The sequence below is a fragment of the Lontra canadensis genome, unplaced genomic scaffold (genome assembly GCF_010015895.1).
Source record: "Lontra canadensis isolate GAN:19392208 unplaced genomic scaffold, GSC_riverotter_1.0 scaffold93, whole genome shotgun sequence".
In the NCBI taxonomy this organism is placed as follows: Eukaryota; Metazoa; Chordata; class Mammalia; order Carnivora; family Mustelidae; genus Lontra; species Lontra canadensis.
This window is the reverse complement of record NW_022631087.1, coordinates 4,495,566-4,505,729: the sequence shown is the minus strand read 5'-3', so window position 1 is coordinate 4,505,729 and position 10,164 is coordinate 4,495,566.

Genomic DNA, 10,164 nt, shown 5'->3' with positions numbered 1-10,164 from the left:
AAAACATAACAACAATTACATTAAATGTTAGTGCTCTTAACACACTAAATAAAAGAGATTTTCAGAATAGGCAAAATCATATGCTCTGATGTGTATAAGAAACTCGCTTTGAGGGTGCCCAGGTGGCTCAGTCGGGCGTCTGCCTTTGGCTCGGGTTGCAATCCCAGGGTCCTGGGGTCTGGCCCCTTGTCAGGCTCTCTGCTTGGCAGGGAGCCTGCTTCTCCCTCTCTCTCTTTCTACTGCTCTGTTTACTTGTGCTCTCTCTCTGTCAAATAAATAAATAAAATCCTTAAAAATAAAAAATGTAAAAAAAGAAACTCACTTTGAATATAGTGATATTGATAAATTAAAAGGGAAAAAATAAAAAATGACGTAGCACATAAGCACTAATAAAACAAAAGCTGGAATGGTTATATTAAATAGACTTCAAAGCAAAGAAAATTACCAGGAAGGAAGAGGGACAAAACATAATGGTAAAAAGGTCAGTTCAGCAATAAAAGTTAACAGTCCAAAATGTGCATGCAACTTAACAACGATTTTCAAAACACATGAAGTAAAACTGGAAAAGTGAAAGGAGAAATGGTAAAACAATTATGGTTTCAGATCCTAACATTCCTCTTTCACCAATAGACAGAACTAACAAGAAATTTACAAGGACATCAGCCAGCTATATGTAATTGATATATATAGAACATTCTCCACAGGACATCAAAAGACATGTTCTCTTCAAGTGCACATGGACTACTTGCCAAGAGAGGCCATATTATTTTTTTTTTAAGTAGGCTCCACACCCAGCTTGGACCCCAGTGTGGGGGCTCGAACTCACAACCCTGAGATCAAGAGTTGTATGTTTAACCAACTGAGCCACCCAGGTGCCCCCAAGATAGGCTATATTCTAAGCCATAAGACAAACTTAAGCAAGTTTAAAAGAACTGAAATCATACAGAATATGTTATTCGGTGCTAATGAAATTAACCAAGAACAGAGAGTCTGGAAAATCTCAATACACTTGTACATTAATAACATACTTCTCAATAGTCAATGGGTCAAAGAAGTCTCAAAGGAAAAATATTTTGAACTGAACAAATATATACCAAATTTGTCAGTTGCTGCTAAAGTAGTGCATAGAGGAAAAATTATACCACTAAATGGTTGTTAGAAAAGAAGAAAGGTCTCAAAGAAATAAGCCAAGTTTCCTCTTTAAGGACTAAAAAAACATAAAAGAAGAACAAAATAAAACCAAAGTAAGCAGAAGTAAGAAAATAATAAATATAAGAGTAGCAATCAATAAAATTAAAAAGAGAAAATCAAGGAATCCAAAAACTGTTTTTTTTTAATTTAAAAACTGATAAACCTCTAAGACTGGTTATAAAAATACAAATTGCCAATATCAGAAACAAAAGAGACAATGTCATTGCCAAACCACAGACATTAAAAGGATAAAAAAGATTATGAACAACTCTTCAATAATAAACTTTACAAAACAGAAGAAATTGACCAATTCCTTTGAAAAAACTACAAACTATCCAAGACAAAATAGATAACCTGAACAGACTTTTAACTATTAAGGAAATTGAATTCAGAGTCTAAAGCCTTCCAAAAAGAAATGTCTGTGCCCACATGGTTTCACTGGAAAATCCTCCCAAACACTGAAGGAATACATAACACCAATTCTGTACAATCTCTTGCAGATCATATAAGCAGACGAAACACTTTCTAACTCATTTTATGAGACCAGAGTACCCTGAAATGAGGGAGAATTCAGGGCTGGCGGTATTGAACTGGGAGCCAGCAGGGTGACAGCAAATAGCATTTCCTGTCAAAATCCACACAACGGCTGAGACTGCCCAAGGAAAATACATCCAGCAGAAAGAATCAGGGGCCGACGAGAGAACAGTGGGGAACCATCAGGGTCTGGCAGTGGGGAGGGATGTCAGTGAAAGAGACCACAAGGAAATGGTCAGAGTTGAGACTGAAAGAAACAGCAGCTTCACAAAAAAGTGAGAGGCCAATGGTATCTCTTAAAACGGTGTGATTCAGACGAGAAAGGTCCCCACAATTATTGCTTGTTAAGAAGAGTATAGGCTCCCTAAAGGGGAACACTTGTGCACTGTTGGTGGGATGGTAAAATGGTACAGGCCCTATGGAGAACAGTGCGGAGGTTCCTCAAAATATTGCAGCTAGAACTACCATATGATCCAGCAATCCCACTTCTGAGTATATATCCAAAGGAAATGGAAATACAATATTGAAGAGATCTAGGCACTCCTATGTTTACTGCAGTATTATTCACAACAGCCAAGATTCGGAAGCAACCTCAATGACCATCAATGCATGAATGGGTAAAGAAGATGTGATACACATACGTAGATAAACACACACACACACACACACACAATGAAACACTACTATTCAGCCATGAGATAACAGGAAATCCTGCCATTTATAACAACATAAATGGACCCTGAGGGCATTAGGTTGAGTGAGATCAGACAGAGAAAAAGACCAATACTGTGTGATACCCCTTATATTTGGCATCTAAAAAGAACAGATCTTGAAATGGTAGTTACCAAGGACTGCCAGGCAGGGAATAGGAGAAATGTTGTTTAGGGGAGCATAGATGCAACTAAGGGATACATTCGTCCTGTAGATCTGATACGCAGTATTGTGCTTACAGGAAACTGTAGGGAAAGGTTATCAAGAAAACATGACCAGCAGTTGAGCTGTGAGCTCAAGAGGATGGGAGGCTCTTCACCCGCTCCCCGTCCTTGGAATGCGAGCCCTGCTTGCCTTTACAGCAGCCAGAGGCTCCTCTGAGGACATGGTCTTGAGACAAGGATGTTTTCCCCTTTGCTTATTAAAACCGCCACCTACCCACGGAGAATGGCTTGCCTCTTTTCTTCTCTCTCTGCCCTCCAAGTACAGGGGGCCAGTTTCACGTTAACACCCAGGAAGCTCCAGAGAAAGTTACACACCAAGAAGAAAACTATATTAGGAACATTAAACTTCCTAAAAGGATAGATCTTAATTGCTCCCTCCACTAGAAGAAATGATCATTGATTGATGCAAAGAAAGTGTTAGCTAGTTCTACAAGGGCAGGCACATTGCAACATAAATGTAGCAAAGTGGTATGTTGCAACCCTTAAAATTACAGGGTTATGTGTCAATTATAGGTGACCTTTGAACAACAGGGTTTGAACCGCACTGGTCAACTTATACATGAAACTTTTTCAATAAATACGGTACAGTGCTCTCAATGTATTATCTTTATGATTCTCTTAATAAGATTTTCTTTGCTCCAGCTTACTTTATTATAAGAATACAGTATATAACACATATAACATACAAAAATATGTGTTCATCAACTATTTATGCTATCTGTAAAATGGGCTAATTAATAGTCTCTGCTTCAAAGATTGCTGTGAAAGAAGAATGAGCTAATGGGAGTAAAACACTGGAGCACAGAAAGTGTTAGATACCTATCAGCTGCCAGTATTTCAGTGCCCTTCCCACCAATTTTCCTAGCAGGATCAGCTCTGAAATATGCGGAGGCAAAATGAAGTCAGCACCCACCCCCAACCGCAGCTGGTCTTATTGCAAACACATCACTCTCATCTGGGCAGTGAACTCTGTTGTCAATAAAACCTAAGCCCTTCTCTGAAAACACTCAGAGAGCACAGGGAGTCCCTCATTAGGGGTGTGATCTTATTTGCTGATTGTTCCATGTTAATAAGTCTTATCTTCCACATGTAATTATAAGGCGGTATGGTAGTCCAGTTCTCCAAAGAAAATGTTTGCAGCCCTTGGTTCTGTCACCAATGGGATGCGCAAATCCTGGAAACTCCATTAATACCGAGCCTCAGTTCCTCATCAATACTGACACCCTCCCATCTTATCACATATATTATATATATTAGATAGATAGATAGATACGTCTGAAGTTTCAACCTGAAACTTACCTGGAGGTTTTGAAGAGCAGCAGGCCAGCGTGGGTAACAGAGAGAGTGACCACATCACTCCAGGTAATTTCAAATCCCCTTCCAACATCTGTTCCATACTTCTGGTCTCACCATGCACCAAGACCAAGCCCCAAGAGCCTGTTCCACCTTTCAACAGCTCTCACCATTCGAAAGACACCTAAGGATGTGGAAGTAGAAGCATCACCAGCACGGGAGTCGGGGACCTGGGTGCCCAGCAGGGGCAATTAACTCTGAGAGCATGAACAAGGTCATTCCTCTCTGTGGGTATCAGTTTTGTCATCCGTTAAATGAGAGTGTTGACCTGGGCTATAAGAAGTTCACTTCAAGCTCCTGGGTCCTTCATCCTAACATGAAAGGGAAAGAGAAATCTTGCTAAAAGTCAGTGAGAGAAACTTTCTGGATGATTCACCTAAGAATGAAAATAACTTCAGTTAACCTCTAGTTTTTCAGAGTCTCTGGGAACCACCCATAAGCATGTGAGTTTCCAACCAAGGTACATTGTTGCTTTTGAGCAAGGAATTTTCCCCCCTCCTTCTATCTCTCTTAGAGTGGCATTTCACTCCACAGAAGGATAGGTTTTAAAGGTATAGTGGCAGAAATTAGGGGTGACAGTGATGCGGGAAACTTATTCTCAAAACTGCTTGTCGTTCAAGGACACAGAAGGAAATCAACCCACCATCATTTCTCAATTATTTCTCCTCCTGAAGCTCATTAAGGCTTTCTCAATTCATAATCAATACGTTAAAGTCCCTCTGTTTTATAAAACAGTTCATCAATATTTTATGGTTTTAATAATTTATGTTTTATTACAGAAGCAGATGGAACCCTACAGCACACATGTTCTCTAGAGATGACAGAGGAGAAAGAAAACCTGAGTTGCAGATTCTGGACTTAAATAATCAGCCTTTCTGGGCCCCTGTCTCCAATTTGGAATTTTCGGAGGAGGGACGGTGCCTGGGTAATGACCCACTTGACTACAAACTTCATGAAGGAAGGAGCCACTCCCAGTGATTTCTTGACCATGTACCATGTGTCAAGCACTATGCTGAGTATTTGACAGGCACTACTTCATCTACTTCCCCCAAATTGCCATGGTAGAGAAGTATTGTTGTGCCCATTGCACAGATGAAGAAACAGAGGTTCAGAATTTGCAAGGAACTTCATCAAGGCAGCCCAGCCAGGAAATGGCTATGCGGGGTTTGAAATGAGGTCATCTGACTCCAACATCCATGCAGTTAACGTCTCTGCCATTCAATGGCCAACATTCCTTCTCTTGGAAATATTATTTATTGTCAACTTCTGTAAGCAGTGGGGATGCTGAGATGAATGGCGTAGGTGCGACCTGAGAGCATGAAGCTAATACCCGGGGTGGCGGGGCGGGTGGTTAGACCACATGTAAGTAACAATTTTTCAAAATGTAGAGAACTCAGAACTCCCACCAGATTCCACCCAATTGCCCCCAAGCTCATAACAGGTCTCCCACAGCCCATTTCACTAGCCAGGTCAGGGCATGACTTGGTCATCTCGGCTGGGCTCTCATGGTCAAGAACAGAGACCTGGACTGGGCAGTGGAGAGACCAGGCTCCAAACACGTACCCCAGAGGTCCATGTTTTGATGAGCAATCCCCCTAGGAATGTGTTTTTCCAGCACACTGGGGAGTGTTCTCCTGGGGGTTCATGTTTTCCCAGTGGCTGTTATTCCTAGGGGGCCTGTGCTTTACCAAAGGCCTGGGGCAGTTAGCTTCTTTCATAAACACAGCAAGGAATTTCAGGCTGGTAGAAACAATTTGCTTCCGTTTCCAAGGTGGAGACCAATGTAGAAAGTCTTGGTGCACTAAACTTCGTCATCTGCTTGTGAATCTGTCTCCATCGCTTTATGAAAACTGGGGTTTATGTCTCTTTCAGTGTTAGACCCCACTGCCTAACACAATGCATGGCATGTAGTAGGTGTTCCATAAATGAATGAATGAATCATTGCTTGAGTTCAAAGCCGGGGGCTATCATTTACTTCCTGTGCAAACTTGAGCAAGTTATGTAAGTCTCTGTACCTCAGTTTCCCCAAATGTAAAACAGGATGTCAAATTAGCACCTATTTCACAGAGCTCTTACAAGGACTGAGTGACTAGACATGAAGCCATTAGAAGAATGCATGACACATGACAGAAACAGAATAAATGACAGTTTCCTGCTTTTCACAGTATCTATATTGGCAAAGGACATTTTCCAGATGAATAGAATTTTCCCATGCATATTTTCCCAGTGAATTCAATTTATTCAATGCAGAATACATTTCTGTAGGTATTTGTCATACTAGGAATGATTATTTTTTCCCAGATATTTTTCGGTGCACATTTTTTGAGTGGCCATTTCTCTTGGTGAAAATTTTTCTGGTAGGCATTTTTCCCAGGAAGACTCTCTCTCCAGAGGTTATCCCCTTCCCCTTTTTTGCACTTACTTTTTTCAGTGGCTGCTTTGCCCGATGCATATTTTCATGGTGAGTATTTTCATAATAAACAGTTTTCCCAGAGGATATTTTTCCCAAGGAGCACTTTTACTGAGACTATTTCCTGGTGGGTATTTTTGCTAAACACCGTATGTTTTCATGAGATATTTTTCAGAATGAAGTGTGCCTCCAGGGTTATTTCTCCAAATAGGCACTTTTTCTTAGAAGTTACTAGTTTCTCCATGGGTGTTTCCCCCCAAGAGGTTTGATCTCATTATGGACCAAATTGTGTCCTCTAAATTTGTATATTTTAAGGCCTAACCCCTCAGTGTGATTTTATTTGGAAATGGGGCCCTTACGGTGATTAGGGCTTAATGAGGTTGTAACGATGGGGCCCTGATCCAGTAGGATTAGTGTCCTTATATAAAGAGAGACAGACACCAAGAGGCCAAGCGATGACACAGGAGGAAAGTCACGGAGAGAAGCCTTAGGAAAAACCAAGCCGGCTGATACCTTGAACTTCTGGAGACGTCTATCATCTGGCACTGGGAGAAAAATAAAATTTCTGGTTTTTAAGCCCTCGCGGCATTTTGTGACGGCAGCCCTAGCAAATGATTACAATTCCAGGACTTTGGATGTTTGTGTCTGGAGCTGCAACAGAGTGGTAACGTCTTTCCTTCCAGCTACTTCTGCTGGTCTTTCAAAGGCCTCCTTTGCTCAGCCCACGTTGAGCATGAAGTCCAATCTCGATGCAAGCAGGAAGTCAGGGCTGGCCTAGGGCTCCCTTTTGTGCTGCTCAAAGAATATATTGTCCTTAATCCGATTTATTTTCTAACCTGAAGCTCTCCATGAGTCTAGTCCTGGCAAAACCAGCTTGGTAACAAGTGTTCTGGTCCCGTCCACACAGCCCTGAGGTTGTACCACAGAGTGTCGCAGACACCTAAAGGTCCTGAGGAGCGCAAAAGACATGGCTCGGGTCCCTTTGCCCACATAATCCCTTCTTGTCGCCATCCAGGTCTTTTCAACCACAAAAATAACCAAAAACCGATTCATGCTGAAGTGCAAACCACTGATGGCAACTAAATCCATCCGTGAATTAAAGGAGTTAAGGTCTGCTGTATGGGATTTGCAGGATCGGCTCACTGGGGGGAGGGATGATTGGCAGGGAGCAGCCCATCTGCTGTGTATCATCCCGACCCTTCCTGCACCTGGCGGGAGTTCTAGAAACAAAGTCATCGTGCAGGACGCTGCAGGGGGCCCAGCAGGGATTCTGCAGACACCAGACAAAGCGCAAGGTGTGCTTCTCTGGACTCAAGTCAGCACGGGGACACTTCATGGAGTGGAATCTCACCACGTGTAGTAGGAAGGATAATGCCCCGTCCAAACACGCAAGAGGCTTCCAGCAGTCCTGAATTTTCTGTTGCGTTGCTCCCCAGCACGCCTCTGCCTGCTCCTCCCTGTTTGGTTATGGTGGACACGACGGGTGTGCACCAGTCTCCACATTCTCTTCTTCAGAGGCACGTGGCCGGACAACATTTCCTCGTCGTGGCCACAAAACAGGATTGGGGTCAACAGGATGTGCGCAGAAGTGACGAGTGCCACGGCTGAGTCCAGCCCCTAAAAACCCCTCTGTCGTGATTCTCACTCTTTCTGCAGCTAAGCCGAGATGTCTCTGGAGACTTGTCACAGGGAGGAGCCACAGTGTGGAAGGCACTTGGCTTCCCAAGGAACTGTTGAGAACAGAATTTGGTCCCAGGTCTTCAGACATGAAAAAATAAAAACAGAAAAACAGGTGCATTCCTCCACCAACTGAGCTCTTAGTGTTCCGTATGTTACTCTTAGGGCAGATCCATTCTTCTTTTAATAATAGAACAGCAGACCCACCCATAACCCACTCATTTACGAAACAGGGTTTCAATTGACTGAGCCTCCAAGCCTTGAATTCCAGAGCATGAAATCAGTCAGCAATTGACTGAATTGAACTACTTTCAACTTGTGGGGAGGCTCCTGATTTAAAAATCATTTCTTGGGGCGCCTGGGTGGCTCAGTGGGTTAAGCCTCTGCCTTCGGCTCAGGTCATGATCCCAGGGTCCTGGGATGGAGCCCCGTGTCGGGCTCTCTGCTCACAGGGAGCCTGCTTCCCCCTCTCTCTCTGCCTGCCTCTCTGCCTACTTGTGATCTCTGTCAAGTAAACAAATAAAATCTTTAAAAAATAATAATAAAATAAAAATAAAAATCATTTCTTGTGTTTTTACCCCTATCACCCAGCTTCATGCCCACTATACCCTACAGAAGCATGATCATTCCACACCTGCCAGGCCAGATAGCTCTCAGGGGGATTGTCTACCCTGATGGAACAAACACATGGCTTGACTTTCTGTTTGAGAACTTTGGGACATTGCCTGGAGGGTATGGCAGCTCTCTCCCCAGGCTAGCTTTAGTCACAGACAATAATGACATCTTTCCAAATTCCCATGATATCGGCTCTAAGTGAGACCCACCAGGATGCGTGAAAGAATAAAGGTGGATTTTCTTCGTTGGATGAGGATGACTGATCTGAATGGTGCCGTGGTTTCCCTACTTTCCCCTTGAGTTGACTCTCAACACAGAAGCCAATTTGATCCTGCTAAAATGGGATTTGCAGAATTGCAACTTGCTACTTCCAGAATTGCAAAAAATTTTATCAGGCTCAATGTAAAAGCCAAAGTCATTCTTAACTTGGCCCATGAGGCCCTACATTTTCTGGTGTGACTCCATTTCTTTCTCATGTTCTCATCTCTCACTGCTCCCTCCATCTCACCCACATGTCCCTCTTTGCTGTGACTCAAACACCCTAAGCAGACTCCTGCCTCAGGGCCTTTGCAATTGCTGTTTCTGCTTTCTGGAACACTCTTCCCTAGATATCTTTATATCCTCCCACATCTCCTTCAACTCTTTGTTCCAATAGAGAGTGCCTCTCTGAAAATTCTGTTTAAATTTACAACTCCCTTCATCAAAGGCACAGTCTATCCCCCTTTCCCCGATTTTATTTTTCCCTATAGCCCTTTTCTCCTTCTAACATGCTCTACCTATCATACCTAGCTTTATTTTATTGTCTACCCAGCCCTTCCTGAATATAAGCTCCATGAGAACATATCATTGTTCTTTTACCACTGTTTCCTTAGCACCTAGAAGACTGAATGGCAAGAAGGAAATACTCAATAAATATTTATTGAATAAAAGTAAAATTTCGTTCTGCCCTTGTATCTATCAAATGCCCCTAGATTTAATATATTTCATTATTTGCTTTGGACAGATGTCAATTGTTGTTTTTACTGTGACTCTATTGTAATTCCAGTTGGGTCACCCAAATTCCATAGATAGTGGAATGGCATTGCCTTAGTGAGAAAAGTAAGCCTGGGGAGGAGGAAGAGAGTGGGACAGGTGCCAAGCTGTTAGGACCCCATTCCCTCAGAGCTGGCGATCCCTGGCCACAGCAGAGGTTGCTGATCCAAGATGTGTGGACCCTGAAGTGGTAGGCCTGTAAATCCCCTGAAAGCGTAGGCAAAAATGTGTTTGTGTGCGTATGTGAGTGTGGGGATGTGAGAGTGTGTGTGTGTATATATGTGTGTGTGTGAGTGTGGATATACAAATGTGTGTGTTTGTGACTGTGGGGCACGAAAGTGTGTGTGTATATGTGAGTATCGGCATGTGAGTATACATGCGGGTGTGTGTGTGACTGTGGGCATGTGAGTGTGTGTG